The following is a 17,742-nucleotide window of genomic DNA, read 5'->3' on the forward strand; positions in this document are numbered from 1 at the left end:
GTGTGATTAACCCCTTTGTAGCTCCCAATGCGAAGCACAGCACTGTGACGGCTGCAGTGAGAAAATGAACTGCAGCTCAGACAGACCCAAGACACGTGGGATTCTGAAATGTCTCAGGGTTCCTTTGGTTCCACCATGCCCCCGTGTCACCGTGACACAGCTGTCAGACCTGGCAGTAGAAAAATAAATCAAAAAATTCAGAAGAAATCATCTTAAAGTCATGTTAAGCTTGTCTTCTACAGTCCAGAATCTACACATATGTGTGACTGCAGATACTTGGGATGAGGGTAGATGCTCACAGGAATTCATGGGTTTTGGTCTAGGAAATCTGTCCCCAATGTTTTCACTGCCTTTTCCTCCTCGGACAGTTCCTGATGCCCGGAGGAAGCTCATGTCCAACAGCAGCTCCATCCCCCACTTTCTCCTCCGGGCACGCAGGGCCTGCAGCTCTTGCACTTCTGCTTCTTCCTGGGCATCTCCTTGGATGCCCTCCTGGCCAACGGCCTTATCCTCCGCACTGCTCTGCAGAGTGAGTCTCCAGGTGCAGGGCAATGTCACTTGTGTTCCTGGAGGAATCTCCTAAAGCTACCACATCCCACAGCCTTGTGCATCTGTCAGGACTCTCCCAGTTTCTCTGTTGCACAGGAGGAGGATGTTCTCCAGGGCAGGCCTTCCCTGCAGCACCATCAGAGGGACAGCGCAGGTGGGCTCTTCTCCAAGGGATAACTGCAGGCTGGGAAGGTGGGGGTGCAGCCAGGGGTGCCCGGGGCTGTCAGGCAGAGCAGGGTCCCTGTGCTCCGGGGTTCTTCGTGTCAGGGCAGGGACCCTGCTGCCTGCCGGGGTCAGGTCTCATCCTGCCTGGGGAGTTGCCCACACCTCTGCAGCGAGAAGCTGTCGGTGGGTGGCGAGAACCCCAGCAGGAGCCAGGCGGGGTCTTCCTGCCGTTGGATGAGTGCTGTGGGAGGTCAGGGCTGCTCCCAGGTCCAGATCACACCAGCACATTTCCAAGAGCACTGTCAAATGGGAAGGACAAAGAACAATTATTAGGAAGGAAAGGAGTTTTTCTGAGTCAGTGTTTTCAGTTTCCTGCTCCTGAGGAATCTGGGGGTTGAGAAATGGAAAAGGAGCTCTCATGTTGGACAAGTCACTGAGACTCCTGAGCTGTAACTTGGAATGCACAATGCTTCTGCAAGCAACATCCTAAAGTGCTTTCGGCCTCTGCTCTGCTTTTGACGGAAGCAGCATCACTTCTGCTGGACCCATCTGTTTTTTCTTGATCTGCCCTTTTCCACCTGCAAAAAGAAAAGTTGCCCAGTCAGTGCCCTGCAAACAGGCAGGTTTCTCTTAGGTCAAAGTGAGTGCACAGACATTCGCATGGAGTGCTGACAGGGAAGTCATGAATGGATTTCTGATGTTGAGTCTACAGTTTTGAAATCAGAAAATGTGCTGTTGAAGTCATCGTCAGCCTTTGAGAGGGAAACAGGAGAAAAATCGGATAAACTTCTTGCTAAAAATGAGCTGCTTCAAATTGAGGTTGACCACCTTCAAAGTCTTGATAAAATTTGGAGGATTCTGAAACACTCAGCTCACCGATTATCCCCATCAGTACTAGACAATGCCCGCAGTATAAAGGCATAAAGCCCTCCCAGCCCCTCCAGGAGCCCTCAAATCCCATCCCGGTCCCACAGGACACTCCCAACTTCCCCTCAAACCCTCCCAGGCCCCCCAGACTGCCTCCCAGACCCACAAAAGCGCACAAGATGCCCCCAAACCCTTCCCAGTCACCTCCAGCCCTCCCAGGACCCCTCAAACCCTCTCCTAGTTGCCCCCTTCCCCTCGAGGACGCACCCAAACTCTCTCCCAGTCCCTTCCCAGACCCCTGACGATTCCCCAAACCCCTCACAGTCACCCCACTCTCCCCAACCTCCCTCCCAACCCCCCAAGCTCCCCAAACCCCCTCACAGTGGCCCCACTCTCCCCAACCTCCCTCCCAACCCCCCAAGTTCCCCCAAACCCCTTCCCACTTACCTCCACGACCCCCATCCCCTTCTCAGCCTCCCCAGTCCTTCCCAAACCCCCTAACAGTTGCCGGTCCGTCCCCAGGCTCGGCTGAGGAGGTGCCCCAGGTTGACGGACCCGCCCTGCCAGGGGGTGGTTCCAGCAGCACATCGGGAGCCACCCCCTGCCCCGAAAGCTCCAGCCCACCTTGGAACCACCTCAGCTGCCCCTGCAGGGGAGAAACCAGCCTGGTGCAGAGCAGGGGATGGGGCCGGGCTGGGGCTTCCATGACCGGGGGCACTGGGAGAGAGGGGAGACACTGGGATGGGCTGAGGGGACACTGGGAGAGAGAGGGGAAAGTTTTTTACCCTTTTCCTGGGCACTGGAACACCCTCTGCACCCCCGTTCCCAGCTATGCCGGTTCTCCTTCGCCCCCAAGCCATGAACCGGTTTTGGGGCTCCCTCGTGGGTCGCAGCCAATAGAACGGCTCTGCTGGAATGACGTCACTGGCAAATTCTGCTCGGCCCCTCTCCTCGTGCCGGTGAGTCATCCAATAGAACGTCGATACTTCCACGGGGGCTGCCGGGAGCGGGCGGTGCGGGGGGGAGGATGGGGGTTGAACCCGATCGGTTCGATCGATCCCGGCCCCAGGGTCTCCCCCCGCCGTGACGTTTTCCATGTGGGGCCCCAACGAGGCCATGGTGGTGTCGGGTGAGTTCAGGGGGTCCGGGGGCTCCTCGTGACCCCCCTGAATCTCCCCCAAGACTCTCGGGAACTACCCAGATCCCCCCCAAGACTCCTGGGGACCCTCCGAAAGCCCCCCTCCTGGGGGCCGCCCCTCCGCCTCTCCCCCTCCCCCCCCAAATCTCCTGTGCATCCCCTTAACCCTTGAAAATCTTCTGGGACCACCTCAGACCCCCAAACTCCCTCCTGGGGACCCCCAAACCCTCTTCAGGACTCCTGGGCCCCTCCCGACCCCCTCCTAGAATCTTTTGGGTCTCCCCAACCCTTTATGACGGATTCCTCTGTCCATTTTTCCCCCCCAGACTGCTGGGGGTCAACCCCCCCCAGAAACTACTGGGAACCCCTCAGTGTCCCACCATGAGATTCCTGGGTCCCTCTCCCCCCAACCCCCTGTGGGTGCCCCCATCCTTTCCCCCCCTCGAAAATACTCTTGGGGGTCCCCCAATGTCCCCCCCAGCCCCCATCCTGCTGGGGATGGATTTGGGGGCATCTCCTTCCCCTTCCCTCTGGCCCGAAGGCCACTGGGATGCTGCCCAGTGCAGCCTGTGCTGTGGGGAGCGCACACAGGGAGAGGCTGGGCCGGACGAGGGCCGGGGCAGCAAGGCCGCCCCAGGGAGTGGGTTCTGCCCCTGCCTGCAGGGCCCAGCCCCTGGCAGGAGCGCCTTGGGCAGGGCCCGGTGCTGCTGTTGGGGCAGGGGGTGAGGTCTTGCCGCCTGCCAGCTGCCTGGGCCCCTGTCCTTGCTGCGCCACATCCCCGAGGCTCCCGTCCCCGCTCCCCCAGCGCCAGCTCCCTCCTTCCCAGCCCCAGCCAAGCCCCAGCCAAACCCAAACCCTTCTCTGTGTCCTCCTGCAGGCCGTGGCTTTCACAATATTCCTTTTGGTGTTTGTGCAAAGCATCATCCAGTCCCTGCAGGCGGTCGGGGAGGGGCTACGCAAGACTCAATGAGATTGGAGGTCTTTTCCAAGCTGAAGGACTCTTGGATTCTGTGATCATGTGCTGGATTCAGCTGGGTCCGTGTTAGCAGCATTAGTTTGCTCCCAAAGTTTCCTCGCTGTCAGCTCTTGTGGGCTAAGGCTTAAGTTCCTTTAACTCCTTGTGCTGAGTTGCTGATGGGAAACAAGAGGCCTCTGACAGCAGATTCATGGTGTTCCCTGTAGAACAGTGAGGGGGAGGGGGTTGTCAAGTGGGAAGAGGAGTACTGTTGTGTGTGGCCTTGGTGCCTTTGAGGGGCTTGAAGGAGAAAAGAGCTTTGTTCAAGTGAGAAGTGAAATAGTGTGTTGGCTGTGGGAACGGGAAGGGAAGAGGAAAGGGGAATGGGAAGGGAAAGAGGAATGGAAAGGCATCTGCTGATGCTGTCATTTGTTTGTTATGTCTGCGTGTAGCAGGGAGATTGCCAAAACTGAAACCAGTACACAGTTGAAAGCTGAACAAAACAACATTTATTCCAAAGAAAGTAGCAAACAAAATGAGAAACCGAGAGACAGAAAAGAGAAAGGAAACAAGCCCCCAAGATAACCCCCCATTCACTCAAGTGTTACTTACCAGGTTGTCTTACCGACCCCAGAATGCTTAGAATTCCCCAGAGCAGAAGCTGCATCCTCATTATCCTCAATGAGCCAATTTTCATTAATGTGAGGAAAGCTGGGAGACTGTAGAAAGATCAGTTGAACTTCAAAGTCTCCTGGTTTCTGTCTCTCCTCAGACTTAGAATCAGGGTTCTCTGTGGTTTCCCAAGTCTCAATGCCAGGGTAAGACACTGTTTTATGAAGTTGCCTGACCAAAGCAGGAGCCTGTTTTTTTAGCAACAGTTTTCTCTCTGCACTCTGGTACAACAAGACTCTCATTCCTGCCATTTGCAACCCTTCCCTGAGTGCTGCCCACCCTCACACTCTGTTTCTTCAAATACACACATGGAGTGATCTCCTCCTCCTTCTGGATGCTTCTCCTCCCACAACAATGCCCTTGCAGGGACATTTCTTTCTCCTCGTCCCCTCTCTCCACTTTTCCAACTGCAGTGTGGGGCAGTGTCTCTGTCTCGGGCAGTTTCCTTCCTCCTGAATCCGAAAAATCGGTCTAAGAAACTGCTCAGAGACTTTGATCTTTTGAGCAGCAGAGGTATTTATTTGCAGCGCTGGGAGCAAGCCAGCTCGCACTGGACAAACTTGCTCACCGGTTCTTCAGAAAATCAGCACTTTTATACAATTTTTAGATGTGATTAAATGCATATTCAAATGATTACAACATCTATCAATACATATTAAAAATAGGCGGAGAATAGGTGGAGCTTGGGATGGTGCTTCTCTTGGCACCCCATTTAGAGGGGTCGTTCCCATCTTCCTCCATGGGGCAGGGGGTTTTAACTCCTCTTCCTCAGCTTGACCTTTCTTCCTTTCCATTGTTCTTGACCCGCTCACTGAAGCTCGGAAAAGGCCCTGGCTCCAGGTCTATTTCTCCTATTCAAATATCTACCTGATCCTACTGTAGTCCTAATTTATTGCCTCTAGGCCTATTACATGTTCTTGTACTGTTCTCTTAAGCTTTTGGTCCAGTAAGTAGAACAGAACGGGTACAGATCGTTTTAGATGTTGATAACTTGTTTGCAGGTCCAAATTTCTTAGTTAACTCTTTTGGACCTAACCCCTTGTATCATTCCCCCCTTTTTGTTTAGAATTTACGAATTCTTTTTTAAGTTTTAATTGATTTTGATAGGTATGCATCACTGCCCAAATTATCTGTATCCTTCTAACCATGATGCTTGATTTGTACCATAACCAGACGGTTAGGATCAACAGTATAATCATGCCAATATTGGATATACCAAATAGTGGAACACTTGTGATGCTGTAGGGGAGTATCCAGTGAAGATGTCCCACCAGTGGTGTTTTCCCACTTTTTCCAGTTTGGTTAAAACAGTTTTTATGTTCTCAGTGTCGTGTTCCACTTGCCAGAGCATTCGTTTAGTCGTTCTGTTCACTTCTTGGACCAGTTCTTCTATATCAGGATGTTTAAACATTGCCTTGAAAAGATTAATGTTCATTCCTATCTGCAATTTTGGCACATCATGATACATTATATAATCAGCTTCAATCAATTGTCTAGTAGTCACTGGAACAGTATAATCAAAGTCGCAACCTGTGATTCGGGTAAAATTACATACACAAAAATTAGTACCATTCGTGATTTCATGACAAGCATCTACAGTAAAATTAGCACAAAGGGTCCTAACACATGCACATCCATTTCCTACGTAATAGACTTGTGATTGGGCCTTAGCATGGGGAAACTTCTCAAAGGTACACAAACTATTCTAGCATCTAAGCATAAATCTTCATTTTCTACCACAGCATTTTCACAGATATACCCCAATTGTCCTTTAGGAGTACATGCCTCAGTACTGACCGATTGCCACTTTTTCTTGGTGTGATCGTAGCTTGCCCAGACATTATGGTCTATTGGTTTGACAGTTACATTCTGATGTATGGCTCCTAATGTCAGGGTAGGAAAGATGGTCTTTTCTTTAGCTGCACTGATAGTGAGTACATAAGCTTCAATTTGTTCTTGTTGAGGGTTGTAAGCGAAATTCACTAATTGCCACCACGCTTGGTAATCTTTCTCAAATTGTGTAGTGGAACTATTCCTAGCTATTACTTCCCTTACTTCTTGTGGTAATATTCCTGAAGTTCCTTCTCTTAGTGTTCCTGCAGCTACAGACTGTACCCATTGTTGAGTTTGGAGACATTGTATTGCAAGTGCAAATCTTTTATGGATGGCACCAGCATAGTCAACGATTTTGGTGAAATCCTTTGCAGTGTGATTAGCTACTAATGTTAACAATTTAACTGCCAATGATTGTGTTTCTGCCAGAGTGAGTAAAGATGATCTTAAAGGGACTTTAAGTTTTCCTAGATCTGATGTGACAACACTCAGTTTATTCACTAGTACTTCTTGATCTATGGTGTTTAATACACCTAATCCTGTACCGAACCACCCAGTTACATCCCTCCGAATCCTGGCATGAGGGGATCTGACCTCCATCCATGCATGCCAGCCTTTAAGGGCTAGTTGTATATAACGTTGACAATCCTTTTGTGTACTTGATATGTTCACTTGGAGATTTATTCGAACTCTTTTCAATGAGTATGTGGGATCTAACAACAGCTTTTGCTCATTTGAGTACCTGATCACATACGGTCCAGCAAAAGTCAAATTGTGAATGTTACCACAGGTTGGAGGAGGAGTCGTGGTGGTGGTTGTTGTAGTAGTGATGGTAGTAGTAGTGGTAGGGGGTTTGGTAGTAGGGATACTTGACGAAGCATTAATTATAAATCTCCTAGTTATGTTTCCTTCGTCAAGTAACCACATACATAATCCAGAAAATGACTTGTTTAGAATAAAGGCATGCCAACACTGATCAGAATCACATGCATGTCCACTAATTGCACTCCCAAAATCATACTGGTAGGGGAGTTTTTCTCACACTGTATCTCGTACAGTAACCTCAGTTTTGGGTGACCAATCAATCCGTGTAGGTGGTTTATATACTCTACATCCAATTCGGGTTTGTTCTCCAATTTTTCCTATTAAGGTACTTGTAGTGTAAGAACTACCAGTGTGGTTCCAGTTATCTAGTACTCTTGGTCCTTGAAGGACTAGGACAGATGGGTTATACTCATTCAGCTTGTTTGGAAGAAGGGGGAGTTCTGGGTCTATGAAGCATTGTAGACCAGAACTCCTGTTATAGGCTTGGGACCATAATGATTCTTGGGCAAGAATTTGATCAAACACCACTATACTTATCAGTCCAAAGATCAGCACTGAGGAGGCTTGACAGTAGATGATTCTTCTCCCGAGGTCCATGTTTCCTCCGGAACCCTCTTGACTCGAGAGTAGTGGATCCACGTGGGTTTCTCTTTCACCCGGATCGCTGTGAAGGTGGTCATCAACACCTGGAAGGGTCCATTCCACTTCTCTCATAGTGGATCTCCTGAAAGATTTCTAACATATACCCAATCACCAGGGTTGAATGGATGTAATTTACAATCAGGCTGCTTGGGTTGATGTTCCAGCACTACTGTAGCATTTTTCTGTAATTGTTTCCCAACAACCATAACATAATCATACACATACTGATTACCAATTTGATCTACAGCTTCACTGTTCACTGTTTGCATCATGTAGGGTCTTAGCCGAATAAGATCTCAAATGGGCTCAACTTCTCTTTTGATCTTGGCTTGACCCTTAATCTGATTAAAGCAATAGGTAAAGCTTGATACCAGTGTAAATTTGTCTCTTGACATATCTTAGCAATTTGTTGTTTAATGAGATGATTCATTTTCTCCACTTGTCCACTTGCTTGGGGTCTGTGGGGCGTGTGCAATTGCCAATCAATTTTCAAAGCTTTACTTATTGCTTGTACCACCTCTGCACAAAAATGTGAGCCCCTATCTGAAGAGATACTCTTAGGTACTCCAAATCTTGGTATAATTTCATTTAACAGGACTTTAACTACTTCCCTTGACTTATTTGTTCTGCATGGGAATTCTTCTGGCTAACCAGAAAATGTATCAGTCAAAACTAATAAATAACTGTACCCCCCTGTTCTTGGAAGTTCAGAAAAATCAATTTGCCAACTCTCACCAGGAAAGCTTCCTCTTTTTATTGCTCCTAAATTAATTTTAAGTTTAGTGTTTGGGTTGTTTTTCAGGCAGAGTTCACATCGAGACATGACTTGCTTTATTGTGGTGAACAAATTTGGTCCTGCTACTCTAGTTTTTAAGTGTTGATAGAGTGGATCCACAACCCAATGAGTTTTATCATGTTCTGTTTTCACAAATTGCCATACTAATTTTTCTGGTAATACTAATTGGCCTGTCTTTAATTGTCCCCATCCATTTTGTAGCGGTTTACCTCCGTTTTTATGTATCCACTGATGATCTCTTTCCTGATACTCTACCTGTTGATCTGTGCCTAATCCTTCTGGGACTAGAGCTGCTACTGGTTGTTCAGTACCTCTTGCAGCAGCCAATTTGGCTTCTGCATCAACTTTTCTGTTTCCTATCTCTGGAACGGTGTTGCCTTTCAGGTGTCCCCTGCAATGCATTATAACCACTTGTGATGGGAGTTGGACGGCTTCTAGCAATCGCAGGATCTCCTCAGCATGTTTTACAGCTTTTCCTTGTGTGGTCAACAGTCCTCTTTCTTTCCAGATCGCTCCGTGGGCATGTACAACAGCAAAGGCATATTTACAGTCAGTCCAAATATTGATTCGCTTTCCCTTTGCTAGTTCAAGAGCTCGGGTAAGAGCTATCAGTTCTGCTTTCTGAGCTGAGGTTCCTGCAGGTAAGGGGTTGGATTCGATTACCTGTTCTGTTGTAGTTACTGCATAACCAGCCATCCTTGTGCCTTTTTTCATGAAACTGCTACCATCCGAGAACCAGTCGTCTGCATCCTGGAGGGGTTCTTCTTTGAGGTCTGGGCGACTGGAGTACACTGCTTCAATGGTCTTCAAGCAGTCGTGTACAACAGGTTTTGCTGGGGCTTTTCCTTCTAGGAATGAAGATGGGTTGACAATGTTAGTCACCTGAATGGTAACATCATCTGACTCAGTTAGGATTGCCTGATACTTCAGGAACCGAGAAGGTGACAGCCAATGGTTCCCTTTCTGTTCTAGCACTGCAGATACAGTATGGGATACTAACACAGTCATTTTCTGTCCCATAGTAAGCTTTCTGGTTTCTTCTATGTTTACAACCACTGTTGCAACTGCTCTCAGACAGGTAGGCCATCCTTTGCTTACCTCATCCAGTTGTTTGGAGAAGTAGGCCACTGCTCTTTTGTGTGGTCCCAGTTGTTGAGCCAAGACCCCTAAAACCATCCCTTGACATTCGTGCGAGAACAACCAGAAGGGCTTCGTCACATCGGGTAAACCCAACGCCGGAGCCCTCATGAGTTCTTGCTTCAGTCTCTTGAAGGCTTTATCTGCTTCAGGGGTCCAGGTTATGTGATCTTTGTTCACTTTCAGCAGATCATACAAAGGTTTTGCAATTATCCCATACTGATATATCCACAAACGACACCAACCTGTCATCCCCAGAAAGGCTCGGAGGCTCCTCACTGTTTCTGGTCTGGGTGTCTAGCAGATGGCTTCTTTCCTCACCGTCCCCAGGGACCTTTGTCCTCCCGATACTTCATATCCCAGGTACACGACTTTCTCCTGGGTCAGCTGGGCTTTCTGTTGAGAGACTCGATAACCACTTAAACTCAAAAAGTTTAAGAGAGATATTGTCCACTGAATACAGTCCTCTTTTGTTTCTGTCATTATCAGGAGGTCATCCACATACTGCAGAAGTACGCCCTCTCCCGGTGGCTGTTGCCATAGTTCTAGCTCTCTGGCTAGTTCATTACCAAAAAGTGTGGGGCTATTCTTAAAACCTTGAGGCAAGACTGTCCATGTGATTTGCATCTTTCTCCCTTTGTTAACAGATTCCCATTCGAAGGCAAAAATCTTTTGACTTTCCTGTGCTAGGGGTAGACAGAAAAAGGTATCTTTTCGGTCCAACACTGTAAACCAAATCAAATAGTCCCTTAATTTAGTCAAAAGTGTGTAAGGGTTTGCCACAACAGGATGTATAGTTTTGGTTATTTGATTTACTGCTCTCAGATCTTGTACTAACCGGTAGGTTCCATTCGGTTTCTTTACTGGAAGAATTGGAGTGTTAAAATCTGATTCGCACTCTATCAGCAGTCCTAATTTCAAAAAGTTTTCAATTATTGGCTCAATTCCTTTTCTGTCCTCAAGCCTCAGTGGATATTGTTTCTTTGCTACTGGTTTAGCTCCTGGTTGTAGTTCTATCTGAATAGGAGTTGCCCATTTTGACTTACCCGGGGTGTCAGTGGCCCATACCAGAGGGTACACCTGATTCATGATTTGATCAATATCTTGGTTGTTTGGCTTTGGTTCCATGCAGCTCATAGCTAAACTCAGAGCTGCCAGCAATTGTTCTTCATTTACCTTGAATTCAATTTTGCCTTGCTTAAATTTTATTACAGCTCCCAAATTTTCTAATAAATCTCTACCCAATAAGGGTTTAGGTGAACTTGGTAAATACAGAAACTGATGCAATCCCATTTGTTTCCCGATTTTAAACTTTAGAGGTTTTAAAAAGAAGGCTTTTTCTGATTGGCCAGTGGCACCAACAACTTGTACATAATCATCAGTTTTAGGTATCAATTCTTGATTTAAAACCGAAAATGTTGCCCCAGTGTCGATCAAAAAATCCAGTTTTTCTTCTTCTTCCCCTAGCCGAATTGTAACCAGCGGGTCTGCCAGGGAAAAACCAGCCGGTCCCTGTCAATCACTATCTTGATGGGCTACGACAGCCCCCCCCGAATTTCTATTTGCCCGAGTGGGACACTCTCTTTTCCAGTGTCCCTCCTTTGTACAATAAGCACACTGATTTTGACTTATCTCTGTTTGCCTAAAGGGTGAACCTCCCCTTCCCCGGGTTGCTTGTCCCCGGTCACGACCTCTGTAATATCGTCCAGCTGTTACTGGGTTCTGTGTTAAAACTGCAATCATTGCTCTTGTAAGCCTTCTGTCTTCCCTCTTATCCCTGTTGTTATACACTTTCCAGGCTTCATTCATCAAAACCTCTAAATCTTTATTGGCAGGGTGATCTACTTTCTGCAATCTTTTTGTAATATCAGGATTACTTTGTCCCATCAATAACCCCACTAAATGCAGTTTACCTTCCTCTGATGACGGATCTAAGGTGGTATATTTTCTCATAGCAACCCTCAGTCTATCCAAAAACTCTGTGGGGGTTTCATTTCGTCCCTGCCTTACATCATACAAGGCTGCCCAATTTACTGCTTTAGGGATAGCATTTTGCAATCCCACCTTAATCAAATCTCTATATTTCATCAGCATTCTATAATGTTCTGAATTTTTTGGATCCCAGTTAGGTTGTTGCAATGGAAAAATTTGATCTACATCTCCTGTTAGAACTCCCGTGGCAATCTGGCTCACCACCTCTCGTCTAGCTGTTTTTATTACCAGGTCTTTCTCTGTTTCTGTCAGTTCTGATAACATCAAGTCGATATCATTCCAGTCTATTTCTTGGTTCTTTGCAATCAATTCAAATCTCTTAGCCACTTTCTCAGCATTTCCCCTGAAGCACTTAGCTTCCTCTCTCCAGCTATTCAAATCACTAACCGAAAAAGGTACTTTCACTTTTGCCTGCGTGCCTGTCGGTGCTATTACCTGACGCAGAGGTACAAACATATGACCAGTCTCTGCTGTTTGAGCCCTTGTCCTGACCCCGTCTCCTTCTTCTACCACCTTGTGCCGAAGCCTGACCACGATGAGTGCTACTTATCCCATCTTCGGGGTCATCTACACTCTCAGCTATACTTCTGGAATCATCTGCTCCTAATCCCGATTCCTGCGGGCTGCCTGGTCCTTGCCTAGCTGGTTCCGGTCCTCTAAAACAAGTTGACTGCAATTCCTGAGGGTCCAAGATACTATCTCCATCACTCTCTCTCCTTCCCAACTTAAGACACCTCTGACCTATTCTACAGGCATCACAGCAATGCTTTTTCGGCTTAGTATTTTTCTGATTTCTTTCTAATGCCAGCTCAAGAGGGTCCTGGGGGGCTACATTAATTCCACAACTTTTCTGCCACTCTGGTTTATTCCTTAACGTAAAAAACATGTCGGCATACATGACTTCATCCCACTTTTGCTCCCTAGGGAGAAATAACATAAGCTGTAAGATGGTATTGTAATTAAGGCTCCCCTGTGGAGGTCATTTTTCACCATCATCCAAAGTATACAAAGGCCACCAATTCTGGCAATATTTTAAAAAGGTCTTTTTACTCAGATTACCCCCAGGAGTTCCTCCTAATTCCTTCCAATGACTCAATATACATCCTACAGGAGTCTTAGAATTTATCTCCTTACTTCCACCGATTCCCATTACGGAAGCAGGGAATTAGATCTGAAATGTGCTAACAACCACAACTACTACACAATATTCAACCACCAAGCCCTAATACTGGTTTTCAACAAAGATTTCCTAGAATTATCATCTTTACAACCAGCTTCTAAAATCACTAGTTTTTATAACGAACTTGCACTAATAGAAAAATCCACAAGATGTCACCCTTAGACCACAAATACACCTGACTCTCACAACGAGCCTATATATCCACATAAATCCACAAGATACTGCTGTTAACCACCAAACGCCCACTTTTATAACAAATCTGTATACTCAAAACACAAAATCCAGAACAGATGTTAAAATTCTGGGCATATTGAAAGAGACACTGGCCTATGAATCCTACAACAATAATACCTAACGCACCTAGTTTCCTCTATAGTTTGATTATTTCCACATCTAACACAATACAAATTTAAAGCCCAACCTAACCTTATTTCTTGGGAGGATCTGGGTCCTAGAATATACTTAAAACAGTTGTTACATAGAGTACGCACATACAATGAACAATTGCAAAATGGACAAATCTTAATTCTGGGTTTTAAGCTGTGTGGTATATTCACAGTCAATTTCTCAGATCCCCTCCCCATACAACATTTAACAGCATGTTTCTATGATTGGTTTAGGTTGAACAGAGATTTCAGAAGTTCGAAATTGCCGACAACACAAAGCAAGAAAACAGAAAATTAGCAAAGCGATATAGCACACACAAACTGCTATGACAATTGCTATTTTCCAGGAGTACATAATAAAACACAGACAAAAGAATAACCAAAGGAAACGTAGGTGCTTTGTTTTCCTTGATGTAAACACTATTAGGCCAAGTACAGACAAAACCAGAACATAACAGCCCAGAGGGGTTATTCCCCAGGAAGAGCATCCTCTCCCGTATTCCCTGCTAGACGGCGTCCTGTTTTTGACTTACAGGTATCCAATAACCAGAACCAGAATAAACAAAACCAGAAACCAGATATAAATACCTTTTATCAATAGGCAGTGTTCTTGTCCAGCCCCTGCAAGAGATCACCGAAGGAGGGAGCCCCTTCAGGTAGAAAGACTTACCCAAGGGCACACAGGGGGTCCCGTCCTCCGAGGGTCTCCGCAGCCGGGTGGAGAAGGTGTGCTGCCGCAGGTCGCCAAATGAATCCGAAAAATCGGTCTAAGAAACTGCTCAGAGACTTTGATCTTTTGAGCAGCAAAGGTATTTATTTGCAGCGCTGGGAGCAAGCCAGCTCGCGCTGGACAAACTTGCTCACCGGCTCTTCAGAAAATCAGCACTTTTATACAATTTTTTGATGTGATTAAATGCATATTCAAATGATTACAACATCTGTGGGAGCCCAAACCCAGCTTTCAGCAAAGGAAAACAAGGGCTCACAAAAACCTTGTGATCTGAAGGAGCTGGACCCTTCTCACAAGACCTGTTAAAGTTCTACATCATTGATCAAGCCTGGCTCCAGCAGATATCAGAAAAGACTTTTGAGATGATTGTATCAAACCATGTCTAAACCCCTTAATCCTTTCCCCCTATGTAATCTTAGTTGAAGGAAATGTTTAACCCATTGGGCAATGGTAGTAAAAACTTGTGTAATTCCCTAATTAACATAGCTCGTCCCCTTCATTAACATGTCCAGCCCCAGATGCCTTTAAAATAGTGTTCTCTTGTTCAATAAACTATTCCAGTTCCCCCATACTGGGATCGTGTTTAGCTTTTATTTTTCAGACCGCCACTAATGTCGCCACAACTGTGGGGCTGAGAACCTTCTAACATTTAGAAGATTCCTCGACCATCGGTTGACTGGACCAAGGGAAGCAGCACTCCTTGTGTTTCGGTGGTGTGTGCGTAGTCAGAACTGAGAGAAAGCGGAAGACGTGCACGGAAACTTGTCCTCAGCAGGCGGGAACTGCTGAGCGAGCTGACTACGAACTCCAGATTGGGTAATTATTTTAAAGACTTTGTAACATTATAAGTAGGGTACAATGGGGACTCAAATATCTTCTGAACAAAACCACATTTATTTAATCTTAAAACGCGAGCTTAAGCAGCACAGCGCGAAAATTGACGAACAGCCCTTGCAGAACCTGTTGCTGTGGGCCCAGCGTCACATGTCAGAACTGAATGTTACCAACCTTCTTGGCACGCGCTTGTGGGACTCGGCAACCGCCCGAAAAAACCTCAGCAGCTGCTGCCCGGGACGGGCCCCAGCCGCCGAGCTGAGCGCACAAGCACATTGCAGCCCGACACACGCTGCCCGGAGAGAGCCATGTGAGACAGAACCATGGCCACCGCCGCTGCAGTCACCCCATGCAGGGTCAGGGTGCGAGCCAGCGCCAGCAAACTACCGCGCTGTCTCGGCAAGTTCCTCGGCCGCCCGCTACCGCTCTCAGCAGCAGCAGCCAAGCAGCGGCCATAGGCGCGAGGTCAACACCCCAGAGCAGGTCCCTGAGGAAGGGCCACCACCTCCGGCGCCCCAGCAAACAACGAGATCGGGAGACCCGCGGCGGAGGAAGCAGCAGCGGGACCCGAGCGGGAACCACTCAGAAGGCCGGAGAAACCCGGAAACGACAGAGGCACCGGGAAAGACAAACACAAACAGCGCACGAGGTACGCAAAAACCGGGGCTATGGAGCGTGGGTGGCGGAGAGAATCCCACAGAATCCCTGAGAGGCTCCGGGAAAGGTCCGAGGGAGGAAACAGCCCGAGCGGGACCGTCAGCGAAAGAGGGAGCGAGCGGAAGCCCGGGAGTAACAGCACGAGAGACACCCAGGAACAGTGACCCCGGAGACAAACAAAGCGGGGCAGACACAAAGCTGCCGACTTCAGCAGTAATCAGAGCAGCAAAAACCCCCTTCCTTGATTTTTTTCCTTTTTCTTTGCAGCCTGAACTAAGAACTGGTCTTTTTTGCAAACCCTTTTTGCTTATTAACCTGTTTCAGTTTCATAGTGTAAGGCGAACAAAACGCTACCAATAGACTGTCCCCCCACACCCCGCAAACAAACAAAAAAAAAAAGAAAAAAAAAAGGGGGGGGGGAAGGCGGGGAAAGCAAAGAACCCTTGCTGAATGAAGATACCCTTCCATAAGTAATAGCCAGAATAGTTTTTAAATGCATGCATAGCTGTATTTTTGAAAATTTTTAAGTCTTTGCAATAACAGTTTTCCCTAAGTCCAAAAGCCAAATTAACACAGAAAGACATATATTTGCCTTAAAAATAGAAGAAGTATATATTTTATCCTTGAACTATAGGAATGTTTATATGTATTTGAAATTTAAATTGAACATGAAGTAAAATATGCTTATGTTTTTACAGGTTATACTATCATCAAAACAGAAAACATAGTTCTATTAGTAATCTAAGGATGAGAAACAAAAAATGCCAATTTCTCAGTTCATAACCAAAAGACACTGTAAAATGAAACCCAAAGGTATGTTTGTATGATGTGTGTTCGATGGCCATCGAGTGTAAATGTGTGAATGTATGCATGCATGTGAATACATAGTATGTTCTGATTTATACACAAATGTGCATTACCTCACATATGCACAAACACTCTTAGATAAAAAACAGAAAACATATCACCCTGAGTTGAATAAAATTTCATTTGCAGAGACATCTTAGGTTAAATAAAAGTTTTCAAAAACAAACACTAAAAAACACTTTCAGTAAAAATCAGGAGCACACAAACCCTGAAGTCATCAAGTTATTAAGTTCGGTTCAAAATCAATTGCCTATAAGTCAATAGGATTTTTAGAGGATAGCTTAAATAAGATTTTATAAGAGTAATTTCTAATAAGAAATAATGGGAATAAGTTAAGTTGTTTAAACAAGTTTTATATTAATCCAGGGTTATTTAGTTTAGCATTGTTGGGAATTTTTCCTTCTTGCATTTTGGTCCTTGTTTATTTTTCTATATCCAAAAATGTCTGATAGTCTTTTTGATTAGTTAAATGTTCTTAATGTTAATGCTAAGTTTAAAAAAATAATTTATGTAGCAATATGCAGAATGCCTTAAAACAGCTATGATTCCTTCACATGCCTTTATAGTGCCAAACCTTGTGGCCCAAACTATTCTGTGGCCTTTGCATAATCATACTTTCCATCTCAGGTATGTAAAAGACTGTACATTACCTTGAAAAAAGAGCCTCCTTGCTAAAATTAATTTCACTTGTGGTACTAAAAGTAAGACTGCAATGTTTCTTGATAGATCCATTTAAGTATACCTTTGCTTCTAAAATGCAGCTATAGAATTTGTTATTACCTCAGTCTGAACCGATACTTCAAAGCATTGATAAGTTGCAGAAAAAATAGTAATCAAAGCTTAGATTTCATGTTTAGTTAGCATAATAAGTTAAAAGAAAACATTTAAAGTAATATTTATATTCCCTTGTATTTTGTCTTGCATTGGCAAATGTTTGATCAAAGTTTTTTCTGAGTTTTTTGGTTTTTAGAAAAATAAAAAAAGAAGGGGCAAATGTGGGAGCCCAAACCCAGCTTTCAGCAAAGGAAAACAAGGGCTCACAAAAACCTTGTGATCTGAAGGAGCTGGACCCTTCTCACAAGACCTGTTAAAGTTCTACATCATTGATCAAGCCTGGCTCCAGCAGATATCAGAAAAGACTTTTGAGATGATTGTATCAAACCATGTCTAAACCCCTTAATCCTTTCCCCCTGTGTAATCTTAGTTGAAGGAAATGTTTAACCCATTGGGCAATGGTAGTAAAAACTTGTGTAATTCCCTAATTAACATAGCTCGTCCCCTTCATTAACATGTCCAGCCCCAGATGCCTTTAAAATAGTGTCCTCTTGTTCAATAAACTATTCCAGTTCCCCCATACTGGGATCGTGTTTAGCTTTTATTTTTCAGACCGCCACTACATCTACCAATACATATTAAAAATAGGCGGAGAATAGGTGGAGCTTGGGGCGGTGCTTCCCTTGGCACCCCATTTCGAGGGGTCATTGCCATCTTCCTCCATGGGGCAGGGGGCTTTAACT

General features: G+C 45.8%; 1 long non-coding RNA gene across 1 annotated transcript in view; it reads left to right on the forward strand.

Moving 5' to 3' along the window:
* Nucleotides 1–871: 871 nt before the first annotated feature.
* LOC116779890 overlaps nucleotides 872–17,742 on the forward strand; it is a 32,134-nt gene continuing 15,263 nt past the window's right edge. The window contains exon 1 of the long non-coding RNA XR_004354238.1: nucleotides 872–1,533. This is a non-coding gene — a long non-coding RNA (uncharacterized LOC116779890). The remainder of the gene's footprint in view (nucleotides 1,534–17,742) is intronic.

This window comes from Chiroxiphia lanceolata, chromosome 31 (genome assembly GCF_009829145.1).
Source record: "Chiroxiphia lanceolata isolate bChiLan1 chromosome 31, bChiLan1.pri, whole genome shotgun sequence".
NCBI classification, from domain to species: Eukaryota; Metazoa; Chordata; class Aves; order Passeriformes; family Pipridae; genus Chiroxiphia; species Chiroxiphia lanceolata.